At 42.8% G+C, this 26,476-nt stretch overlaps 1 long non-coding RNA gene across 3 annotated transcripts; it reads left to right on the top strand.

The window, feature by feature from the left end:
• The first annotated feature begins 5,874 nt into the window (after positions 1–5,874).
• On the top strand, positions 5,875–20,412 carry LOC128787645 (uncharacterized). 3 transcript variants are annotated; one of them, XR_008430769.1, is made up of 9 exons: positions 5,875–6,160; positions 8,017–8,080; positions 8,213–8,369; positions 15,794–15,855; positions 17,769–17,804; positions 17,882–17,934; positions 19,405–19,537; positions 19,997–20,166; positions 20,268–20,412. It is a non-coding gene; the product is annotated as an uncharacterized LOC128787645 (long non-coding RNA). The 3 variants fall into 3 exon arrangements; XR_008430770.1 differs by lacking the exon at positions 5,875–6,160 and adding an exon at positions 6,234–6,815; XR_008430771.1 differs by lacking the exon at positions 8,017–8,080.
• The last annotated feature ends 6,064 nt before the right edge of the window (positions 20,413–26,476 follow it).

The raw sequence follows: 26,476 nt of genomic DNA, 5'->3' as shown, positions 1-26,476 counted from the left end.
TGTTGTTTATTGGCCTTTTAACAGTGCATTGACAGTGCTGGTTGTCTTGTACCAAGTCAAAATGCTGCCTGCTGGTAGCAGAGTGACAAATCAAGGAAGAAGCAGAAATAATCTATCTCATCCTGAAAGAATCAAAGTCTTCCGCAAGGTTTTAACGAGTGTGAAGCTTGGATGGAGCAGGTTTTTGGATATGGAGTGAGTTTATTGTACAGCTGGATTTCACAGCTCCTTGCAGGGTCTGGGCTATTACAAGTGTAGTTTTATAAAGACTTTGTATCAGTGATTTTGGTGATGGGTGCCTGAGGGCAGGGGACTTCTCATGGGATCTCCTGCTGTGTCTCCAGCAGGAAGATAAGCTGCATTTACAACTCATGCTCTCAGTTCTGGAGAAAATCCTTTTTGTGGAGGAAATGTCTTCCTTAAACATGAGTAATAGAAGCTGGTTTAGTTTGCTGTTATTTTGACATGTCCAGAACTTTTTTTGAGACCTCACAAGGAATTAATTTGAAGAATTGATTACTTGAAATATTATCTAAAAAAAAAGCCACCTTACCAAGTTTTTATGACTTGTCAAATACCAGGCACTAGAGTGTATGTGTGTTTGCTCCTGAGTTTTCAGGGTTTCAGGGACTTTTGTTGTTGATGTCCTCTTTTATCATCAATTACATAATGGTGACAAGAGATAGACAAAAATAAAGAAGAACAACAACAAAGCAGTGACATGACCACAGCCATTCTTCCACTCATCATAGGGGAGTCATCAGCCAGGGGAAAGAGACAAGCAATGGAGTGTGTGCCACTGAGCTCTGCATAACTAGAGGCAATTTCTGATCAGACTAAGCCCTTGCTTCACATGACCTTGCTTCATATCTGTAAATAAAACAAGAAACAACCCCATGGCACTGTGTTTATAAAAAGAAAAATATGGAGGGAGAAAAAAGCAGCAACCCAGGAGCATTATCCTGCAGTTGCAGGTAGTGATGTGAAGAGAAACTTAACAGTTTAATTAAGCTTGGTTTGGGCTCTCTTGATTCTCAGGAGCTTTAAAGAAGGGCTCCCATGGCTTGCTATTGGGGCCAGCTGGAAAATGCTCAAGAGAAGTTTGGCTTATGGCACAGGACTCTGGTGAATCTTCTCAAACATCTGCAACAGCACACCAGGAGCAAGGCCTGCTGAGGAGGAAATTGAGGATGGAAATTCCTGCAGTCACTGAAAGTTGGCAGTGAGCAGAGAGCTGCCAGGGAAATAACACCTTCCTCAGAACTGGCAGGATCAGGACACAGGGAGGTGACACAGCAATGCCTTGGGCAGCTCTGGTGTTCCCAGGTAAGGCAGCCATGTCCCATGACATTTTTGGAGGAGAAATGAAGGAGCAGCAAGAGTGTTATAAATTGAGGTGAATAATTTGTTCAGCCTTTCAAGAGTCAATCAGAAATGTATTGATTACAGCAAGCGATGGCAAGCAAACAGCGCTGGGTGCAGCCGGGGAGTCCCTGCTCCACAAACAGCTCACACTGTTTCCCCCTTCCTGCAGTCTTTTTATATTCTCTTTCTTCTGTGTCTGTAGTATCTCTGGGTGTACTCTGCGCTTGCGCCCTCTGTTGCTAGGGGGTCTTCTTCTACTCTCTGGTGGTCGTTTGAGGAAGGCTCCTCTCTTCTTCCTTGGTGAAAGTCCATGGCCCTGTAATGGTCTTTTCCATATGCACCTAAGTTCTAATTACACAACCAGCTTAAGTAATCAACATACTAACTAGGTTCTGTCTGGCGGTTTTCTGTTATCTACACAAGGCTTCTCCTTTGATTTTCTGTTATCTACACAAGGCTTCTCCTTTCTGTCTTGATGAACAAAGAGTCTTTTCTAACTTATCACAATCCCCCCTTTTCTTTTTCTTTATTTTGTTCATCAAACCTTTTTAGTTCTTGTAAGCTAAGGGTTAAGGTTTCATTAATCTCAGGATCCTCAGGTGTGGGTTCATATTTGGTCTTTATCGACATGAGGTGAGTGGCTTCTAATCTCCCCTTTACTATGTACACCCGCTCCCCCTATGAGCATTCTTTTCTAGGGAGATGTAGGGTGTGAGTCCTCTTTTTGCACAGATCCACTTTGTGTTTTTAGCAGGGAGTATCCTCTTGTTTTGCTGTAGTCATTGTTTTGCACAGGAACTCTATGTGCTGGGGCACTCGGCTAATGCATCTCCCCTTCCCTGTTACTGAGGCTAATGTGATTCCTTGCCCTTGTGATTCTTTCTAATTACATGAAGGGGGGTTACTGCCATTTGCACGTCTTGCCTTTTCTGATATTTTAACAGTGTCATAAAATGGGGGTTTAACATCAAAACAAAGCCAACAATATTCTGTAATCTGGGGGTTAGGCACACTCCCTCTACTAGCTTCTAAAGGGTGTTAAATCGAGAATCCTCGCTAGTGGGTATTATTGTCTGGTTATTAATAGTTGAATTTTCCATTCTTGAGTTACTTTGATTACTGATTATTTCAACATAACCTAGCTCTCTATCTTTGGCTGTTACCGGGTTAGGGCCTACTGGCCAGGTATCTGGTGGGATAGGCTCCTTCTTACTGGGTTCTATGTACCGAAAACCCCATGTTCATCTTACTGTCTATCTTTGATCTGATGGTTTAGTTACATTCAGATACACAAATTGACAATTCCCCTGATTGACTATGCCACCCGACCAGTCCTTCTGTGGAGCTTTACAGCCATGGGGTCCCCAAGAAACAGTAAGCCATTGATCTCCTTCTACTGACCAATCCGATGCTATTGTTTCACAGCCCAAATACTCACAGAAGTATTCCCCGGGGTAATTGCAATATCCCTTTCCTGGATTTGATGCTGGACACATCGATGGGGGCCAATGTGCATAATGACGATGTAAAACTAGGAGATCTGGACGATATCTGAGTTTGAATTTCCTTCCTATCTACTCAGGTTAATATCTATTTAAAGGGTTGATGTGAAAATTGAGAATATCTTCCTGGTAATAACATAATCAGAATTACAATAACGATAACTTGCCAAGGAGGATGGAGTCTTGGTTTTGCACTTAACTTATAATTTCCTACCATTTCCCTTTTAGCTTGTTGCCCTTTTTGTCTACCTGGGGTGGTTGAGTCGGTACCTTTGGGGAGATTATCAATACCCAGTCGGTAATATTTGGAGTATCTCTGCATTATTCCACTTGGGATTGGGAAGAGCCTGGTTCTTTCCCCTCTGCCTCACCCGCCGACTCGGGTGCTTCAAGCTGCGGGGATTACCATCTTCTCGGTAGCAGCGGTACTCTCCAGTGCATCCATTCCCTTTTCCCCTTCTAGCCTTATACTGCTCCCAGTTCTTATCCTTGACCGGGGATGAGTCACACAGGATTTTTTTCAGCTCTTTCCCACAACACCGGTTTACAATATGGGCAACAAAGGGGGCAGGTTCATTCAGGTGGAAACAAAAATTCTCAGGGTTAACCCCTTTTCTGTAAACCTCCCACTACTCTTCTGATTTGAACCTTACCCATTTATTCTCCAATTCCCCTAACTCTAATATGATTCTTGTTAATCCTTGCTCTAGCTTGTAGCAGCTGGAGCAAATCCCAGTAGGTGGCTTTCCTTTGTAGCAATGGACCTACCACCGTTCTTGGCAAGTTTTACAAAGAAAGCACACAAAAGGATAACAATCACAATGTATTTCTTTACACACTACTCCATAATCATCAGCCAAGGGGTAAGTGTATCTCTTCTGTTCCCCTTCTTGGTCTATCTGGATTAACCACACTGAGTCCAACAGTTTTTCTTCAAGGTGACCTTCAGGTTTCCGGGTTGGCTTGTTACTCTCTAATGGTCAGCTGTAGTCCTGTTGTCTATTGGATCGTAACCAGCGTCTGTCAGTCACACTAGGGGAGTACAGTGAGGCTGCCTAACAGGGCAGGATGCATACATATACTTTTATTCGTCCACATTCACTTAACATTATTTTTCACTTACTCTCACGCACAACAAAACAATCACAACAACAAGGTACCTTTTATTTTTCAACACACTTATTACACTTTTAGGTTTCCCTGGCCAGTCCCAGTGTTCTTGGATACCCCTCAATCTAGCTGTGTTCTTCCTAACTCCAGATCCTCTCAGATTTATCTTCAAACCGGCAAAATTTTTATTCAATTCTGGGTGCTCTCGAATATTAATATCTCAACCCAGCAAACTTAATTCTGGGTGCTCTCAGAATGTTAATTCCTCAACCCAGCAGGTTTGAATCAACCCTGGATGCTCTTGGAATATTAATCCCTCAATCCAGCAGGTTTGAATCAACCCTGGATGCTCTTGGAATATTAATCCCTCAATCCAGCAGGTTTGATCTTGGATGTTCTTGGGCATTCTTATCCCTCAATCCAGCAGAATTTTTAGGGGCCCCTCCTACACATTTTACCTTTTATTTTTCCCCAATAGATTATGCCAAGAAAACCCTCTTTTTACCTTTTAATTTTTTTTTTTCTAATTAATTACCTTTTATTCCCCCCCACCCCCACCAAAGGGTCCCACTCTTTCTCTGAGACCCAGACCCGGGGGGGGTTCTCTCACTCTTTTTATCACTCGCTTCGTCTCTTTACTGGCTGCTTTTCTCGCGAAAGAGACAGAAATGCAGCATGGGAGACTACTGCTCTCGCTTAGCAGGTCTGGGGTAACCAGCCTGCCTCTCATTCACACACATTCATTCTCCCTTTATTCGCCCCGTCTCACATAAATTTATAAACTCCTAAGGGTTCAATCTAAACTACTGGGGAGGAAAGAAAAGGAGAAAAAAAATTGCCTTAGTTCTTCCTTTTAATGCTAAGGCTGTGCCACTCCTTTATCCTTTCTCAATCTTCTTCAAACACGACTCAGGTTTCAGGGACGAGGTGGCTTTTAAATTCACTATTTCACACCTTGCTTGTTCAACCCCTGGGTTATAGTATCTCTGCAATTCAGGGGTACATGCACGACATGTGGATCTCCGTCTATATGAAATACAATACTACCTCCTCTGACACTTCAAGCTTCGGAGGAGAACCCAAGCTGTGTGCCAATCTGGTTTCTAGCAAAAGGTTGTCAATCTACACACGAAGCAGGGGATTACCCCTTCCAGACCCCACCTCAAGGGGTTCTTAAGCACCCGTTCAACTGGCGGTTGTTTCCAGTCAAAGGCTAGATAGCAACTTGTTGAACTTTGGTATATCTTAGTTAAGAATATTCTGTCTCTCCCTCCGTCTTCCCGCTCTATGACTACTCAGTCCCCTGATGGATGAAGAGACTGACTTGGTTCAAGCTGAAACCACGTGTGGAGAGCCTGTCTGAGAGGCCGGGCTCTCTTGGCCCGGGCTTGGAGTTCTGCAGCCACTGTGGGCAGATCGCCTCTCACTTGTAACAAGAACTGAACAGCAAACCCCGTAATGCAAAAGATCTCCCAGTGACAGCTTTTAACACTAAAGGGCAAGTGTTATCGCACAACAAACACTTAACTCTTAGCCCAGCCAGGTTCGCTGGCTACTTTTACAAGCCCTTTACTAACCAGCGATGCTTGTAAGCAGTGCTTGTAACTCCCAACTTGTACCACGCTCCCACTAGCTGCACTATCAGCTAGCGGCATTCAAAGCAGCTTCTCAAACCGTGGCTTGTGTCCGCGCGCCCGCTGCGCTATCAGCTAGGCTGCACCTATTGCAAGCCCCCCCGCGCCGCGCTCCCCCCGCTTGCCAGAGACAGCCTGTACTACGCATGCGCACTACCCGCTCCATCATCTAATGTGGCTGACTGCCCCGCGCATGCGCTGTCCGGCACCGCCGCGCCGCGTCTCTGTATCTTAGTAACGCCGCACCGCGCTTCACACACACACACACACACACACGCAAGCACGCACGTCTGGATGTAACAGACACACCACACCGAAACTGGGACACACCACACTGCAATTGGGACACAACACACTATACACTGAAATTGCGATTTCTCCCTCCCCGAGCCGCACTATCAGCTGGGGAGGTCCTCCCGTCTTTTCCTAGTCTGGCTTCTAGTTACCCGCTGGTTATTTCTCTGGAGCTCAACATTCACCTCATCCTCACCTCATCCCCCTCCGACTCATCTTGTACCGGGGCAGAGGGATGTTGTGGTGAATGTGGAGGTAGGTGTGGAGGGGGAGGAGGTATGTAGGATGGAGGGGTGGAATCGGGTAGGTCTGTATCTTCTTTCAATCTTTTCTTCTTCTCCCTAGTACTAAGTGCAAACAACTTAGTGCGAGTTTCCTCCACTATCTAGAGGGAGACGTACTCGCTTTCCTCTAAGTTCAAGGGCTCTTTAGAACTCACATAAATACTTAGAGCCTGACATAGCTAATCCTCAAATGAGCCAAACACTGGCCAGTTCAAATGGTCCCCTCTTATTTGTTTCCCTCCCCAAACCTCTATGCAGTAGTGCACCATTTTCACCTTGTCCTTTCCTGGAGGGGAAGGCATCCCAATTTTTAATCATTAGTCCTTATGGACTATCTGGAGGAATTTGGGGAAGCTTTACAGGGTTTCCCCTACCCATGGGACCAGAGGGCTTGCTTTTCCTCTGTCCCATCTTCCGGAGTGCCTTCTTACACACACCTCTACGCTTCCCTCAATTCGTGGCCCAGCCCGTCGCCGGGTGTGGGAAATGCACTACTATGAGGTCCACACTCACGTCGTCTCACAGAGACGTCTCACTCATTACACTCCGGGATCCCAACCCCAACCGAGCGGGCCCCGCTCCCTCCGAACGGAGCAACCTCAGTAGCCCTGAAGGACCACTGAAAGGTACTTACACAATCCTGTGTCTTGGCCCTGGACTTCGTGCACAAAGATTAAGGGGTTGCTGGCTATTCTCTGCTTGCCACCGAATTTGGGTTCGTTGGTAAAGGTCCCAGAGGGGAGACTACTGAGCGGGGCTCTCTGCCAAAGCAGCGAGGGCGCCTCCCTGTGAGGAGCTTCCAACGGATAGCCCTTATCCGAGTCACGGCACCAGATTGTTATAAATAGAGGCGAATAATTTGTTCAGCCTTTCAAGAGTCAATCAGAAATTTATTGATTACAGTAAGCGATGGCAAGCAAACAGCGCTAGGTGCAGCCGGGGAGTCCCTGCTCCGCCAACGGCTCACACCATTTCCCCCTTCCCACAGTCTTTTTATACTCTCTTTCTTCTGTGTCTGTAGTATCTCTGAGTGTACTCTGTGCTTGCGCCCTCTGTTGCTAGGGGGTCTTCTTCTACTCTCTGGTGGTCGTTTGAGGAAGGCTCCTCTCTTCTTCCTTGGTGAAAGTCCACGGCCCTGTAATGGTCTTTTCCATATGCACCTAAGTTCTAATTACACAACCAGCTTAAGTAATCAACATACTAACTAGTTTCTGTCTGGCGGTTTTCTGTTATCTACACAAGGCTTCTCCTTTGATTTTCTGTTATCTACACAAGGCTTCTCCTTTCTGTCTTGATGAACAAAGAGTCTTTTCTAACTTATCACAAGAGGATAAACTTCATTCTCCTCTGCTGAAGTGGCAGCTGGAGAATAAATCAAGTGAAGCATCCTGGCTAGGCACTCATTCTAAAGAACAGCACAAGCTTATTAAGGAATAATGTGTGTGAAAAGCCTCCACTGATGTAAAACCTCAGGGTGGCTTGCAGCCAGAGCCCCATAAAACATTCACTTTTGCCAGTGCAAATTTGCTGGGCAATAAATGGCTGTGCTAATTAGGTTTTGCAAGGGGCTGTCCAACCTTTTCACCTGATCAGAAAATAGTGAGGCTCTGCAGCCCCAGCTTCATGCTGTGGTGAACTCCACCACTTGTGCTGAGATGAACTGATGTGGCAGAATAGAGAAACAAGGAAGAAAATGTTGCCAAGGTATTTGGCAAAAAAAAAAAAAAAAGTCTTCCTGAAAATAGCAGGAGAATTTCTTGGTGTAGACACTTCATTCTCAACACCACCATCTTCTGTGCTGTGCTTCCTCTTGGTGTGATGCTCAAGGACAAAAAAGAGAGGAGTGAAGACAACGAGGCTGCAGTTAACATCTGCAATGTGACACAGAAAGGTGACTTTTGTCTTGTTAAGTGAGAGGAGGGTTGTGGAGGTCAAACTCCAGAATGATGTTAGAAATGAAGCAGTTTTGACAGGAGCAGGGGAGAAAAGAATGTAATTGCCTGTTCATGTTATTCCTCTCCAGTGTCTGTGTGGTGATGCTGGGCTCTGCTGGCTCCTTTCACTTTGGGCTGAGGAGAGACAGGCTGCCCCAAGCAGCTGCTCCTGGCAGTCCTCATTTTCTTCCTGACAGAGACAGCAAGGGAGATGTGGCTCTAAGAACTGCCAGATGCTTGGAAAAGGTAACTCACCATTTTTACACACTCTGAGATGCTGGAGCCATTAAGCAAGATCCTTCCAAAATACTATAAGTGTTGTAATTTTATGCAAGTGAATGTTTGAGTGGGTTTTGTCTGGTTTTGGTTTGGGTTTTTTTGTTCTTCATTATTCTCTAGGGTTAGAACTGACTCTGAATAACCTAAAAGATTAGGCATTCCGTTTTCTTAAGATGAGAAAGCTTTTTGTAAGGATCAGGTGGAAAAATCTTTGGGGCACCTAGTATATAATCTACACATTTCCCAGGACTCCAGAGCTGAAAGATCTTAGCTTTAAGTACATTTCCCACAAAACCAGCATTTGCGTTGGATCTGACCAGGTTACAAGGCACCATTTTTTCTGTGTTTCCTCAAAACCATAATTATTTTGATTATTTTTTAAAAAATAAATGTGTTGCCAAAACAATTGATTATGTCCTCCAATCTGAAAAGTCACGATGGAACTGAAACGATGCCTTAGATTACAGGGTCAAATACATGACATCCTTGTGTTTCCAAAGGTTCAGCTTCTCCTAGCAATTCCAACCTTCTTGCTGGACAGCAAGCCTCCAATTCAGCCAGCTTTAACCCACCCCAGGCTAAGTCTGAGACTTTCAAAATTTTGGGTCTTGGTGCAGCTGGACTGCCAGAACTCCCTGGGCTTGTGAGGTTTAGGAACAAAGCCAGACCTGCTGTGTGGTGCTGGAGCCCTTGTTTGAGATGAGAGATTGCTGCTGTGATTCAATACACTGAAATTAAGAAATCAAGCAAACACCCCAAAAAAGTCGTGCATTGCTTTCCCTTCTCCTTACCAGTTTTCCCATTTCATAAATGTGTGTGCAACCATTACAGTTCCATTAAAACCCAGCAGGCCATCTGCTGTTGTGTCCTTACTCCAGCTGGAATTACAGCCCAGTTCTCCCCAGGAAGGTGGAGGAAGCTGGTGTGGCATGGGGGAAATGTGTCCTGTCTCTGATGCTGATGGCTCTTTTAGCCTGGGGACCTTTTTCAGGCAGCAATGTCTGCAAGGGCCCTGGAGCAGAGGGAACATTTCTGGATCTGTAGAAATGCCCAATAACAACAGCCAGTGCCCATGGCCACGGGGTTTGAGAGACTTTATAATTTAATCTGAGCTAGGGCACTGAGTCTGCAAATAAAACTCCTCTTGCATATGCACAGTCCTGCTGTTTGCCACCAAACACCATGCTGTAGTGGTTTTAGTATCCTTCAAATGCAGAAACAGGGCAAGAGTCACCTTTCCATGCAAATAAACATTCTGGCTGCCACAAAGCCAAGTGTAGGGAGAAATAAGGACAACTGCAGTTTTACATCATTAGGAAAAAGCCCAGCTCCAGGCATATTTAATTTCTTGGGAAGTGGGCACATCTGATCTGCTGGGAAAAGTTAAATATATCACATCCTTTTAATGTGGTACTTGTGGTGTTTCTGGGCATCTTTCAGGCCCATCATCAAGGTACTTCAGCACAAGCTTCATTTTAAATACAGGACTATCATCAGCTTCCGTAGCATTGCTGAAGTGCTTCAAGTTATGTAAATGCTGCAGCACCTTACCAAACTGAAGTGGGAAATACTGATAAGAGAGGTATGATATTGTCTGAGAAGACATATCTTAAACTGACAGGAATTGTGTTTTAATTGTCCCCAGTTTCCACAGCATATTTCTGTGGCAAGGTTAAGTTCTAAGTCAGTTGTGTTCTGCTAACGACTTGTAGCCCGACAATTATCCACTGCCCCAACAGCAGCAATGCTCCAGAAGTGCTGGTCTTCGAAGGTAATCCTGAACCATGACCAGCAGGGTGGCTCATGACTTCACTCTAACCTGGGCTGAAGGTGACCCAGAACCCAGACCCTCCATTGCCACCCTTCTGCACATCTGCCATGGCAGTAACTGAATGAAGGGAACATGGATGTGCTGGAGCCATTCCTGCTGCAGTGATTAGCCCTGCTCCTGTTACAGTTAGGAGTGAGAAATGTTTACAGATGTCCCTGAGGTGAAAGGACCCCTAAGTAATGACTGTAATTGCACAAGAGTTGTTTATAATTGCTGGAGTTGCCAGAAAGGCCTTTCAGAGGGACTCTGTGCAGCCAGTGGCACTGCTGCCTGCTCAGGTCAGTGTGAGATCAGTCCCAGAGCAGGGGCAAAGGAACAGACTGAGCATTGCACTGGCAGCAGCCCAGGCTGCAGGACTCACGTCAGGGATCATCTGGGCAGTGCACACCATCACATGCTTGTGAATAACTTGTAATCAATCACCTCTTCTGATTTTTGTTTTTCCTTATTTTTCTTCACTGCCTTTTAAACAAAATCTTGCCATGACAGTCAGATTTCCATACATTAAACACTTCCATTAATAACAGAATATGTGCATCAGCAGCAGAATCGTTTTTAGGGTCTTTTTCTAATCAGTTTGAATATAAATAAGGAAAGCAATTGTGGTGGCTACCTGCCACGACCTCAAGCAGATGAGATGCGCAGGCTAGCACTGCCTGTGTGAGGCTGGGTGGCTGCAACGTGTGTGGGCACTCCAGGGAAACGGCGTCTGCCACCCTAGTAGTGCTGAGTGCTGCGGCGTGGGTTACACAGCTTTGGTAGCTTCACATGCTGAGAAGAGATGAAGAGACGAGAGAAGGACACTTGTTTGCGAACCCAAAGAGTCTTTATTCCCCCAGGAGGAGCAGGAACAAAGATGCTCTCGGGGTGGGTGCAGTGACAAATGCTGGAGAAACAAAAGATGGCAGCAGATTAAATAGGGAGTGGGCGGACAGGGGTGTAAACCTGCTTCGCCCAATGGGGGCAAATGAGAGATGACATCGATTATAACAACCAGTGGTAACATAACAGAGGTGGGCACAAAGTCCGGGGACAATAGAAAGGCTAAGGTGGGGTAATTGATACAGAACTTTCTTGAAGAAGCTGGGGGTGGTTACAGGATTGACAACCGACAGGGAGTGAACAAACCCTGATTGATGGGACCGAATAAGGAGAAAACAGGGAGAGGTGAGAAGATTGACAGGTAACTGGGGATCCAAGTGGCGGGAACTCTTGGGGTAAACAACTTGGAACAAACCACTGTGAGGGGAAAAATGGGGGAGTACAAGGAAAAACATAACTAACATTAATAAAACAACTGACTAAATAAAACCAAACCACGACAAACAATCAAACCCAGCACCTTCAGCTTATATCCAGACTGTCTTTTTCTTGTCTTTCTGCCAAAACAGACAAAATTCCTGCTAATATGTGAAATATTTCTTCTGCACTGTTGAGCTCCCGTTTGTTTGCCAGGTTTTCCATAAGCTCTGCTGCCTGTCAGAGGCAGACTTCAGCTCTTCCCAACTCATTGAAGTGCAGTGTCTCTTTTACCAATCCGTGAATTCATGTATGTGCCACAGAGAGGGAAAGAGAAGTCAGAACATCAGGAACAGGATCTCACTGAGGAACCAGAAACAACTCAGAAATTAAGCCACTGGTTTAAAAAGCATATAAATTTATGTTTTGCATTTAATAATTTAATAAATCCTGCAGATGCCCTGAAGATCCACCAGTCTTTAAAGCAAAATGAAAACAAGACAAAAAAAGGAATATTTGACTTAATCGCCAGAATTAGAACTCCAAATTTTGCTCTTTTGCCTATGTTTAAGTATTTCCTAAATGTTCAGTATTTGCTTGGACAGAGCCATGTACATCCAGCATTTTTTATTTACTTGATGTTTTTATTTACTCAGGAAATTTTCTAAGATTTGAGGTTCTAAATTTTAGGCTTCTGTCCTTGTTGTGGTGTGCCTTCATGGGTTACCCCAGAACCCCGGTTTTCTCCCCTGAAGATTTCCTCCCAGGTGTATCAATCACTCCTCCTTTCCCCACCCTGACCCCTGCAGAGCACTGTCTGTCACTCCTGGCATTCCAGAAGTGTGTCGAGTGATTGGCAGATCCAAAGGATGCCCTCCACCCCCAGGGGGGCATTGGGCCATCCAGGTGTCCTTTGTCCCTTGAGACCTCCTCTCCTGTACCTGGTTGGTGGGCTTCCTATCCCTTCCCCCTCCCCTCCCCCAGGTAAAAGAGAGGGGAACTGTAATGAACAGTTTCCAGGTGCTCCCCAGAGACACGGGCAGGGCCTTCCTAGTTCCCATGGCAACACTGAAACAACTACCAACTCTAGCTGAGTACCAATATTGAAATGTTAATTAGCTAATTGCTCTGATTGTTTTCTCTAAACTACCTGGAGATAACTGGCCTCCCACTCCCCCACGCTGCCATTCTGGGACGAAAATGTAAATAAAAACCCTTGGGATCATGGGAGTATTTTTAGGGGATAAAAACACCCCTAAATAAAGAACCAAACAGAGTAGATGGGCCTAGACAAATGCCCTAGCTGAGGAAGAGGGAAACACATCCCCTGATTGACTTTTGTCTGTTACCATCACTGAAAAAAAACTAGACTAGAGTAGGCTTGAGAGAAGCAAGGAGCCAGAAGGACAGAGAACCCTGGTGCTGCCACCACGGAAGGAGCGGGGACAGCTGTTGTTTGGGATTTCAGCAACAGACTCTGCACGTCATGCCTCCTCACCCTCCAACCACCGGTGTGCCACAAGGAAAGAAGAAGGGACAGCTGCTGCTCTGGATTTCAGCGGCAGACTCTGCATGCCTCCTTCCCTTTTGGCCACCTGGGAAAGCTACAACAGCGGGGGCGAGCTCCGTGTCGAGCCCCCTGCCCAGCTGATCTTTTTGATAAAGAGCTGAACATTAATAAAGGCATTAGCCCTGTTCATTTCAGGAACCACCCGGTCTGGGCAGTTCTGATGGAGCAGTGACAGGATTCAGAGGCCTGCAGGAAGTTCTGCTTGGAGCTGTTGCTACATTCAGAGGCCTGCGGGCCAGAATAAAACCTCTGGATTAAACCCTCCATCAGAACCAACTCCTTTCCTTCACCATCACCTTAAAAGATTCTCCAACAACAGGAAACCTGAGGAGCAGACCCTCTGCGAGAGGAAGCTCCATCCTGCCGCCACCTGAGCTCCAGCATGTCTGGGCTTGTCTCCATGCGCCCAGCTGCGACATCCATCCAGCTAGCCAAAGGTGTCTCTGGGGTGAAACACCACAGTTGCCACCATTTGGTCCAGCAGCAGTGGCCAGACAAGCCAGGACATGTCCCATTCTCTATATTGGAGCCTCCAATATGTCCTTCTAAAAGCCAAGACATTTAGAAGGTCCAAATAGAATCAGTACTTTTTTTGGTTTCTTTGCAGAAGAAATAATTTATTTAAAACAAAATCTGAATTTAAATTGATATTTCCTTTTGAACAATTAATTAAAATTATTTTTTTTCTGCAAAGCAGCATGTGCATAAAATCTTTTTAATTTTTACCATCTTTTCTCATCCTGAATAATTCTTAGTGCACTTGTGGCATCAAGATGGAAAGGCTAATGGTACTGCTGAGGGTACAGCTATGGGCTTCTCTCTCTTTTTCATTGATCTGGAAAGAAGTGTTCAGTGCATTCAGCACTCTGTCATTTTGTCTGACCTGTCACCCTGTGAGATTCACTCAAATCTATCACATTTATCACTGCTCACCACAGGCATCAGCCTCTCTCTGTTGTACTGCCACTGCAGGGGATGGGATCAGAAACCAGCAATTAGGGAAGGGTTAGAGAGACCTAAGGACGCTAGTGAAGGTGAGAGGAAAATTAATTTCTTTTCTCAGTTCTGGTTTCGTCTGCAGAGATCTTGAGGAAACGTTGAAAATGTTATCTCAGCAATTTACACTTGTTTTTATGTGATTTATCATTACCCACTTACAGCAGAGTTCCTGCTGCTCACTTTAGAGTTTTGTTTTTCATTGTTTTGGTGAGATGTGACATTAATTTGCCTTCACATCTTCTATTCATTTCAACTATGCAAAAACTCCCTAATATGCATTACCACATGGACTCTGGAAAATACAACATGATTTTAGTCAGGATTGGAGAAATATATGCACATATAGTATGAAGAAACAGAATTTTCTCTTGGAAGAGGCTATGACAGTATCTGTGTATTTGTAAGAGAACTCTAAAGCCTCTTACTGAAGGAAGCCAGTCCATTGTCCCTGTGCTGTTAAACAAGACCAGAGCAGAAGATAGGAATGGAGTTGATTTCCAGTTTCTTGCACTGAGCTTGTACATGAGTGATAATTTTGTTTTTACACTTTCCCAAGCCAACAGAAAGCAGTTGAGCATAACCTTTTTAAAGTGTTTTTCTGCCATTCTATTTTCATTAACTTCAGAAGAAAGATGGGATTGCCCTGGCTTACAAATATTTGCTTGTTAGGAAAAACAGTTCAGGTGTCAAAGTTTGTAGCAGGTGTAAATTGAGTGATTCCATCTGGGCCTAAAAATTACTCAACCTCAGCATCAAATCCCAAGTTAAAAGATTCAGAAAAATGCAGAACAACCTAATTTAGCATCCATCACTTGAGGAACCTCTCTCCCTTTTCACTAAGATGGATGAACAGAGGAGCCATGGCAGATCTGTTGTATCCATGTGACTTTCTCTGGAAAGCTGTTAAACTCCTGGAAATCATCCTAGAGCCTCTCACTGCTCACAAAGGAGAATGTCTGTGAGATAAGGGAGGCTTCAGGTGCTTCTTCCAGGGTTTAGTTCTCCTCTGGAATTTGCAGTTTTCTGAACTGAATTAACCTGATAATTATTGAATCTGCTCCATTCAGAATCAGTACTGTTAAAGACAATGGTACCACTTCTTAATTTCAGTAAATAAAAATTCTGGCTGACTCCCACATCCCAGCTCTATCCCATCCCTCCTGTTGAGATATTCCTGCCCTGCCTACCACTGGCAGCAACAGTGAACTTAGCTGGAAGTGCTATTTTTATTTCCTTATTTAGGAGTTGGGTATCCTGTGTCCTTCCATGAGTGTATCCAGAACAGAGCCATAATGCACTCCATAAATCAAATTGTTCATGTTTTCAGGGTGTGATTGTATAAAATCACTGCCTTCTAGGATTATATTTGGAATCATGACCAAATTCTCTTCATGGAATTGAATATTTTCCAAACAATTAAGAAGCTTTAGTTCTGGGTTCTAATTTTCCTCTACAAAAGTGAAGCAGGGTCTTGCAGCATGGAGAGAAACACCAAAGCCCCACAGGCCAGGGCAGTGGGGTGCAGTTGCTTCCCTCAGCAGTGAGAGAAGAAAATGTGACAGTCAATCATTTTTACCTCATGCTTTGTTTTCATCTTGCTTTGCTCATTAACCTTTAACCTTTGCTTGGTAATTGTTCCTCCAGAATACAAATAAATGTCACACTGATGAGAACATGGCTGAGTAGTGGAAGAAAATGATGTGGTTTTTAGCATAAAATATATTTTAATGGAAGTTTGTCGGGCCTCACTAGGTTGCAGAAAGAAGCAGTCAGGAGCCATCCAGAGAACCAAAGTCTCCTTGCTGGGTGCTGAGGTGGGTAGAAAAGAGATTGTTCATATTCCATGTGCAGAGTGTCACAGCAATCCCTGCAAGGCAGGACAGTGGCAGGAGTGGCACTGGAGGGATGCTGGCAGTGGTGCCACAGCAGATGCCAGTCAGAACTTTAGCACTCAGCAGCAGCAGTAGCAATGACTGACAGCTCCAGCTCAACCTGAGCCTGCTGCAGCCCTGTTGGGCTCTCCATGGGGACTGGGCTCTGTGCTGCTCCAAGACTGCAGAGAACTCAGGCAGGGCCTTTCCAGGAGCCTGCAGGGGCTCTCCATTTTTCATCTGCCTCAATAGGAATTGGCTAGAAAACCCATGGGGAATGCTACAGCTTCCTTGAGAAGTGATGATGTTTAAATCTGGTCAGGCTATTGCAAAATGCCATTGTGCAGTCTTCCAAGGCTGGTTCTGCACAGTCTGCACCTATACTTTGTTAATACTGAGAAAGATTAGAAACTCTGAAATGGAAATCTCAAAAAAAAAAGTTAAAGTAATGTTTAAAAGCCAACACATCAAAACATTCCAGCTATCAAATTTCACAGTTCCACAAGGAATCTTGGCTTATTATCTTGGTTTTGTAGCTTTTTAATTAGACTTTGAATTCTAATAAGATGAAGGTATGTTTTCCTAATTTTTTTTAAACAGAAATTAGTTTTCAGGCCATTAGCATGTTTATATAAGTAATATTGAGAGTGACCCTTCATTAAAAATTCACAGTAAATTAACTTTTCCCTTGATATATATGATATTTTAGAGTCACTTTAATTATCCATAATAGAACACAGCATTAGTCTGACAGAAATTCTCACAGGAAAAATATGATATATTTATATCAATTAATTTAGCTGTGTCAATTTGACTTTAAAGGGACACTTAAGCCTGGAAATCAGTTCACCCAAAGTTTGAGCATTTAAGTCACACCAGGGGAATGCGAGAATATTAAATCAAAGGTGGAGTATCTTTTCCCTATATAGGCAGATTTTGAGAATTTATAAAGGTTTCCAATATCTTCATGGTTAGATACATAAAGCTTTATTTTAATTAGGTAGTCATATGTTAGGATACATTAGGAAACAAAATGCAACCAATGTATATTTTCAATAGGCTGTTCTTCGAGCACAGAGAAAATAATTTGAAAAAAGCATTTATTTCAACTACAAATGATACATCATCATGTCAAAGAAATGAACATAAATGCTGACATTTCTAAGAATTAAGTACGTTTTCAGCTTTAGCTCTCCATCTCTTCCCCCACTAACCAAAATGAATATTTTAATGCCTCAAATAAAGTAGTTTCATATTTGTAATCTTTGATAGCAGCATGATTAAGAAAGGCATTAAGAAAGGTTGATTTGTACACAGTGCTGAAAAATCAGTTCTGCCTGGGAGAATGATAAATAGTGGAAGCTGTTTTTTAAATAGAAGTAATTCCTGATACATCTATGTATATATTTTAGCACTATTTTTAATTTGGATTTTTTTTTATCTCATTGCACACCATAAAAACTCCAGATGGAATTAGCATTAGGAAAATTTTAGAAGAGTAACCACTGAGAACAGTCATAGCTGGACCTAACTTGGGAATGTTTTTTTGTATTAAAAGAAGAGTCCTTTTACATTCAGCCCTTTGCCTACTGGCCTAGATTCTTGCTGAGATGGAGTTGTGGTGTGAGAAAAAACCATTCCATGTTCCTTGGGTGTGCACTGGAATAGGACCATGGGTTGGAGGCAGTTACTGGGTCCAGACTTGTGTGTCTGGGTTGCTTAAAGACTTGGAAAACTGTTTAATCTTGGAATGGAGCATGTTATGGACTGTGCTTCCTTTTGTACTAACACAGGGATTAAATGCTACACGAGTCTCTGCTAAGGCCCAGGCACATCAACTTGTTTGGTCTTTGCAGGGAGGAAGAATAAAAGTGGAGCTGCAGGAATTCAAGGTATCAGAAAAGCAACATCTGGGAGGCATTTACATGTGTCAGCCTAGCTGTGTGTAGGTAATTTCCTTACTTTACAGGAAGATTTCATCTCTGCACATATAGAAAAGAGGACAAGGAATTCTTTTTCCAGGTAATATTTATTTTTGGAGACATTAAAATTTTCTTGATTTGTCTGAGGATGAAATGAAGCTTTTCTGAAGTTTACCCCCTGATAATTTGGGCACTGAGTTGACCTAAGTTTGGTTCCTGGACCCTGACAGTTGCCCTGTCCTGAGCAGGGATGAACAAGTAACTAAAGGAGAGGAGGGGAACAAGGACTGGATCAGCATTTAGGAGGAAAATGCAAAAAGTCACATTTCAACTAAAGAAAAACTATGGAAAAGATTAATTTGAGAAAGCGTTTTAAACATGCTTTGGATGAGAGTGAAGTAAAATGAAGGAAATGCACAAATGAAGTAAAAAAAAAAAAAGTTCCAAAATATTTGCTGTATGGTTAAAACCACTCATTATTTAAGTCAGATAAGCTAAGTTGTTGCTTATCAAACTGACATAGGATGGCAGTGCCACTGCACTGTTATCTTTAAGGCCAGCTTGTTTAAGAAATAGGAAACTTGGGCTTAATTCCTCCATCAGCCTGAGGGCATTTGAGTCCTGCCCAGGAACTTGCTCAAATCATGATGAAGTATCTCATTTAAAGAATTTGTATTTTTCTGTGAAACATTACTTATCAGCCTTTTTCACATTGTGGATTATAGTACAGGGAATCTATAACTTTTTCTGGTTCACAAAGTTTACCCTCTTCTTTTTTTGCAGGAGAAATCAGCATATTTCAAATTAAACAAAACTCTTGAGTTAAACTTAAAATTCCCTGTGCATTAGACTAGTTAGGAAGTATCAGGCTCTCCAATCCATTAATCTCATGTGAGCAGCGTCACCTGCAGTGACGCTGCTGAATTTATTGCCCAAAGATAACATTGGGATAATGAGACCATTCCTTTACAAATGGCTTCTGATACAAAAATCACTGCCCTTATAAAAACTAATTCAATTAATCTTCTAGATGAAGTGTGTAGTCAGTAGGAAGAATTTGATGTTTAGCCCAATTCTTATCAATATTAATATTTAATAAAATGATTATTTGGTTCATTAATACTATAAATGAACATTCAGAGTTCCAGCCCTAAAAGTTACCAGCAGTTATTTCTGTAGCTGTGTTCTTGTCAACAAAGATTCTTGATTTTTCTTAGAAAATCTCAACAACACAATTATGGTGGAACTGTTATTTAAGGGAGAAAAGCATTAATGAGTGTGGGCCATGCCTGCCCTGAGATGCAATTGGAGAACTCCACTGTGTGTCTGCATGTGTGATTTGCGAATTAACATTTACAGCACCTGACATTTGAAATGGTGTTATTATGCTAAGATACATAAATAGAAGCACAGCTTTTAGGTTCCTGTGTGAACAGAATCCAATTTCACTATCAAAATCATGTAAAAAGCCTTTTCCTTTAAAAGACCAGAATGAACCAACCTTTATCTTTCCATGCATGCTGCATTAATAGCAGCAAATAATTGAATCATTAAATCTGTCTCTCCTCAGGAGCTCCCTTCTGACACACTGAATTCCTAAATCTGAGAGAGCCTCAGCTCCCATGGGGAGCTGGACACTGTAACTGGACCCAGCCTCTGCCCACACAAACAATTTGCCATTTCTGTGTGAGATTTACACCTTGGTATGTAGCAAGAATTACAGGAAATAAAAAGCAAACAATGTGGTGCTTATGCACTCTTAATTTTTTTTAAAAAATTAATTAATTCTGTTCAAATCACCTTCATAAATACCAGAAAGAGATGGGGCATTCATGTGACCCTCATAAAGGGCAAATCCCTCAAGCACGATTTCATTAGCTTTTTGAGACTTCAGTGTTTTCTGGAAATGTGGAGAGATCAAGTATTGATCATTGACCAGCATTTTCCTCCCCTCACTTGTAAAGTACTTTGTAAAAAAATTAAACTTTAATTAAAAATTAAAGTTATTTTGCTTGAAAGTGCCCTCAAAAGGCATGAGGATATCTGAAGCTGGATCTGAAATGGTTCTTGTAAGGAAAGGGAAAAGATAGCTGAGAGAGTTTGCACTCAAATCTAAATGTTCACTGCAGTTTTATGTTCTCTGTGCCATTCTCAAAGAGCAGCTTTCAGTTCAAAATTGCACATTTTCCTTCAAGAGGGATCCACTTTGTTGTGCTTGATTGTGCAAGCGTTCTACAGATAAATGTGATTCTGCTGGATCTCCACCTGTTTCCATGTGCTGTTGCATTTCAGGGTGTTTGGTTGAGTATTTTTATTTTCTGCAATCATTCAGGTAAGTCATGCTTTAGACCAATTTTTGTTCTTTAGACTTCATTGTTGCAGTGTGGATGAACAAAGGGAATTCACTTGCTCTCTTTGCTAATTGTTTCACAGCAAATTGATACCAAAGGCTTTGCAATCACTCCCTCAGTAACTCTGGAGTAGGAATAAAGGCAGGAAATTGTCACTGGGGTAGTGTGACTGTCCCAGCACTGAACAACTGTACCTGAGCCTCTGGAGATCATTGCTTCAAGCTCAATAAAGTACATGTCCTCCTCACTGTGCAGCAGTATCTTGGATGATTCTGTGCTTTGTTATGGATTTAATTCCACCCCCCCACCCCCAAGAAATGCTGTATAATATTGTGGCTACATATAGAATAATAGGATATTTTTAGAGTAAAATGTATGTTGATCTGCTTCATTTAAACAACTGATTATTGGAGGAGGCAGTGCCATTTTTTTGCAGTGCCCTGTTTACGTGTAAGAATTCTCTGAGACGTGGCAAGTTGGTAATTGGTGCCAGCAGGCCTGTAACTGAGCTCTAACACTTCTAGAAGGATGTAGGTTTACAGATGTAGGTCTGTGTCTGCCAGAAACACACTTCTGCTCTTGTTACCATGACTGAGCTGGATGCAGCTTGTGAATGAAAGATGGAGAGAGTCTGAGTTTGGCTTTCTCACATAACAGAGGAGTAAAAATCAGTCCTACCTCTGTTTTCAAAATGGTGTGTCCTTTTACATGGTCATGGCAGAGAATGTTTGTACCCAAGTGTGGTTTTCATTGCTCAGTTCCCTCTTTAGGGCCCTGTGCAGAATTCCCCCAAGCCTGATGAGGGTGGGTTGCAGTGGGAGATTTTTAAATGCTGTTACACCTGCAGGGTCTGGGACACTTCTCCTCTCCTGCTGCTGCCCAGGGCAGGCTGGATCTTCCACCTGGACAGGCTGTAAGAGAGAACCCTGTAAGAGAGTGCTGTGGGTGTAGCAGACACATGGGTTTGTGTTGTTGATTAATACAAAAAATGGGAGGCCTGACCTGGGACAATACTGCAGCTTAATTCTGTGTTTGGAGAGATGATGGTTTTTATGTCCAGACACCGAGGTGTTCACGTGAGGTGGGTTTTTCAAAAAGCTGAGAAATAATGAAAAATTATTTTACTGATCTGTTACAGCAGTGCAGCAGCTGCTGATCTGCAGTTCAGTGAGAGATGAACAAAGCTGGTCTAGTCACCTGAGAATACAGATAAAAATTAGTAAGAAAGTGGGAAATTAAATCATGCATGAATATCCAAAGGTGAGAAGGTGAAAGATGAGCAGCAACACATTCTGGTGTTAGAAGTTAAGTTAGAAATTCTGATTAGTCATTAAAATAAAGGGTAAAGATGAAGGGTTTGCTCAGAGCAAAGGGTTAGTAGAACTTGAGTAGTGACTTCAAATACTGATAGAGGAATGGAATCCCTGCACTTCCCAGGTATTTTGCTTGCAGACTCCCTTCAGAGTACAGCTGTTTGCAGGTAAAAGCTGTTCTAAAGTAGCAGCATGGAAATGCAGACTGTGAATTCAGCCTTTAGAAAGGAGCTGTGCACATTTAGGCCAGCAGGGATGGAATAGAGCACAAATGCTCATAGCCAGATACAAAAGCAGGGATTCTGCTGTTCACCTGAAGTTTTCCAGAGTGCAACCAGCTTCCCCAGAAACCCAGAGCAATTAATCTAATGAGCTTCCACTTCAAACCAGAGCCCGCGGTGCTGATAAAACACATACCAGCATTATTTCCAAAGGCATGGTGGTGAATCGGACTTGTGTTGCTCGTCCCCTGGGAGTTTTATATCTTGGTCTCTGATGAATTCTCAATTCTCCTGCTCTGAACCAGTCTGTGAAGGGCCCAGAGGGTGAGCTGGGGCAATTGCCGTTCTCCCTGCTGGAGCCACAGTGTCCTGTCCTGCACTGTCATCCCACAGCAGGGGTTGTCCTGAGCTAGGGAGCTCTCCTGTGGTACAGAATGAGCACCTCTGTCTCTGAAACCCTGAGATCCAGCGTGCCCTGAGCGGCCTGTGAATCCATGGCCAGGGAGCCCTCAGAGCTTGGACATGTCCTTGGCTCTACTCCTCTCCCCTGGGGCTCCCCGGGCATGGCTGCGCCTTGCTGGGCCCTGTGGGGCCACACGGACACATGGTGCCATTTTGGGTGAGGGGACAGGCCAACATCTTATCCTGTGATGTTGGAAGGTGGGGGTGTTGGTCTGCCATTCTGGGTAAGGGCAAGCGAGGGAAATGGTCTGTTGTGGGGTCAGAGTGCTATTTTGTGTCGGGCTGTGGGGTCAGAGCACCATTTTGTGTCAGGCTGTGAGTCACTCTGCAATTTTGTGTTGGGCTGTGGGACTCTCCCCCATTTTGTGTGTTAAGTCGTTCCTTATACATTTTGTGTCAGGCTCTGGGGTCAGACCAACATTTTGTGTCTGGCTGTGGGGTCAGAGTGCCATTTTGCGTGAGTCCATGCAGTCACTCCACCATTTTGTGTAAGTAGGCGCAGTCACTCCGCCATTTTGTGTCAGGCTCTGGGTTTACTCTGCCATTTTGTCTCAGGCCGTGGGTTACTTTCCTATTTTGTGTCAGTCTGTCGGGTCAGTCTGCCTATTTGTGTGAGGCTGTGGGGTCACAGCGCCATTTTGTGTCAGGCTGTGGGACACTCCCCCATTTTGCATGAGTCTGTTAAGTTGCTGCTTACACATTTTGTGTAAGACTGTCGGGTCAGACAGCTATTTTGCGTTGGGCTGTGGGTCACACCACTATTTTGTGTCAGGCTGTGGGGTCAGCGCGCACTCACACCATTTTGTGTGAGTCTGTGCAGTCTCTCTGCCATTTTGTGTCAGGCTATGCATTCAGTCGCCTCCATTTGTGTGTGTGGATGGAGGCTGACTGAGGCTCAGGCGATGGAGGTGCAGCAGTGACATCCCACCTATGCAGGTCTCACCCTGTTCCTCCGACATTTCCCACCTCATTGTTTGGAGCCACTCAATCATCCCTCCGGTCTCCTACAGGGACAAAGAGGAAGTATTAACTATTCTACTTTAATTATTAAACTATTCTAGTTTAATATGCAAAACAATTAAAATAGCATGTGCCATATGTTTCTACTTTCCTTACAAAAAATTATGTGGTGAACTGAGGAGGAAGCCCAGAGTTTCCTGATTTTTTTAAGATGAGATGTTCAGATTAATTTTAATTCTTCCCTATTAAAGACTTCAGTACAAGGCAAACATACTGAAATAAATTACTTTGAAGATGCTGAGGACGTCACATTTGTTATTCTGGGCCAAGGTTTCTGGGCCAAGGTCCCTGCAGTGATGCCAGGATGCCCATCCCAAACTATGCATCCTCAGTGGAAAAACCTGGGATGAAAATGCACTGTGCACGTGTTTTCCAAGGGTTCTGTCTCTGCTTGTGTTTTCTCACGAGGTGGGTCACTTATGGCTTCCCATCTGAATTTTATATCCTTCAAAGCAGCCATTTATTTATCAACTGGTAAAAGTGTAAGGCTTCTATTTCATAGATAAATAGTGTTTTATTTGGTGGGAGGTGATTATTAACACATAAAATAGCATTCTTTAAAGGACCAATGTTTATGACTGAAAAACTTCCCCATTAAATTCACTTTGAAGAAAGAACTGCACAGAGACTGGGTTTATTACTCCACAGATGCTTATCACATTGCTTAATGCTCTATTTCATGGTCCATATTTATCATCCTTTTTGATTCTTAAATCTACACCCAATTCTTTTTGAACATCTGGTGTTCTTTCTCTTTTGTGTTTGTAAGGGAATAATTTTTTTGGGCAAAGTGTTTCTTCTTGTAATGCTCTTAATCCCCACGGGTGCTTGGATCATAGGCAGGAGAGCAGGACTCGTGTGATTAAATTGAAAGAGGTTTGCAAGATTGTTTCATTTTCTGATAAATATAAATTTGTTCCTTCCATGACTTCATCTGATGGCAGCCTTTGACATAAATCTGCTGATGTTGAGAACTGTCCTTGCTCAGGAAATTGTTCTGTGAATCATTGATCTGTATACAGATTTCAAGGTAGATTAAAAACAAAACAAAACAAAACAATAGAAACCAAACCAAACAAACATTGATTTTCTTTAGAGTGGGCATTAAACTCTTATAGTTAGGAATATAGTTTGTTGTAAAAATAAAAACTGTTAAGCATATTTTTGCATTAGGTGTTTGCCATGTGCCAAATCATATTGATTTGCTTTTTGGTGAGCACATGGGAGTGTGGGCATAATGTCATCTGAAGAGCTCCTGCAGCAGCTTCCATTAGAAATAGAGCTTCCATTCTTGACATCTCGGGAGAAGAATGTAAAGTCTTTTCTTCCTTTTTAAGTTGTAGGTGTTTCCTGATCCTTTTGAATTATGTTGATATTTAACTTTTTTTACTGTCATATTTGATGAAGAATCAGAAGTCTGGGAGCGGTGAAGACTTTCTACAACTTTTTGCCTTGCAGGTGCCTCGGCAGCCTGAGACACACAGAGGCTTCCATAGATTTTCCCAAGAGATTGCCATTGCTCAGACAAGTGCTGAAATAGTAGTTGAGATCTTTAATAAGAAAATGGAGCCAGGGAACAGAATGAATAAATTTAAACAGCCATTAATTTGATTCTAGATTTGATCCCTAAAAAAAAGTCTAGACATGAATTGGTATGGAAATAACTGCCACTATTATAGAATTAATCCTTGCCTGGAATCGGATATTTGAGATTGCTTATGATCAGCCAGCACAAGTTTAGAGTTGCACAGCTTAACACTGACATAAATAATTGGGAATTGAGAAGTGAATAAAATAGCTAAATGGTGGATGCACTGGTTTATGAAACAATTTCAGGGTACAGTTGTTTTTTCCTTTGCAGAGAATGGGTTGTCTTTTTTACATGTAAAATAAGACTTGGCTTTGAAGTATTTGTAATTTTTTGTAGTTGATATTTTTATTTGCTTCGTAAATGGGTTCACTTTAATAATTGCTTATTGACTGTTCATAAGCAGTGGCTCATATGCAATATTCATATTGTTTGATTGTTTTTTCTGCCTTTTTAGATTACTATGGATTTATTTCAAATTTTCTCTCCTTTGAGCTACCTGAAAAAATTAGGGTCACGTGTAAATTCTGTCTGTGTATTCGTAAAAAATATCTGAAAGAACTAATGCAAACAGCATTTATTCAGATTGTTTGGCATTTCAGTTTTCACTTGTTAAACATCATCAGGGTTAAGTGGATTTACAGCATCCATGTAGGCTTCATCTGTGTGACATAGGCCATTTTCCCAAGAAATTAATGTTTAAAATGGGAATATGTATTAGCAATTTGTAAGTATTTCTGTGTTTTTGTTGTGCTCCTATTGCCTCTTGGTTGATCTGTGCCTAAAACAGGGACGATGATGCAGCTTTTCCTCACAATTGTAATGATTGTATGGGCCTCCAGTATGATTTCTGGAGGTCCAACTGCCAACCCTGGGTAGATGGAATTGCCAAAATGTGGAAGTGTCATTGGGGGATTTTATTTCCATCCAGGGTGTGTCTAACTCTTTAGTCAGAAGTAAATGAAGCCTTTTTTATGTGTGTGTAATTGGTTTCTAAAATTTTGCCGGACAGAGAATAAGGCTGAGACATGAGTAACGTGAAATGAGGTATGTCTAAAGGATGGCTTCAGTGCCAGCTGGACACAGTCATCCCCTAATTTCTGTGCTTCAGATCTCTGTACACTATCACACAAGTTTCTAGCGGAACTGTGGAAGCAGCCAGGGGTTTGGAACCACAGCCACTGGATGCTGCAGCTCACTGCATTTAGCTTTTAACTGGTGCCACCTGAGTGAGTGTCTAACAATGTTTCTGAATGAAAAATGGAACCATAACTCAGCACATTTCCAAAAGATCACTGAGGGGCAGCATTTACACCACTGAGCAACTTCATTTAATTACAATTTTAATTCTGTTGAAGATTACTTTGCATTTTTAATCTCTGATGTCCTTGCTCTGATCTGATCCGATCCTTTTGTTCCTAAGTTATCACTGAACATTACTTTTTAGTAATAACAGTGCAAACAACACCTAACATTTCTTTTCATTATTGACATTTGCTCAACCATTGTCTGTCCTGTTCTTGTAGGTTTTTCAGGTCAGTTTGGAGGAATACAGGGAGCCTTGCTTTGACCTCTTCTGCATTTTTATTGTTTGTCAGCAAGTCTGTGAAGAGAAAAAGTAGGGAATGTGAGGTTTTTGTGGCAAGAATTCATGTCAATTTACTTGTAAAATAAGGACTTGAGTAAG

This window comes from Vidua chalybeata, chromosome 4 (assembly GCF_026979565.1).
Source record: "Vidua chalybeata isolate OUT-0048 chromosome 4, bVidCha1 merged haplotype, whole genome shotgun sequence".
NCBI classification, from domain to species: domain Eukaryota; kingdom Metazoa; phylum Chordata; class Aves; order Passeriformes; family Viduidae; genus Vidua; species Vidua chalybeata.
Note: the sequence above shows the minus strand (reverse complement) of the source record. Positions and strands in the feature narration are given on the sequence as shown.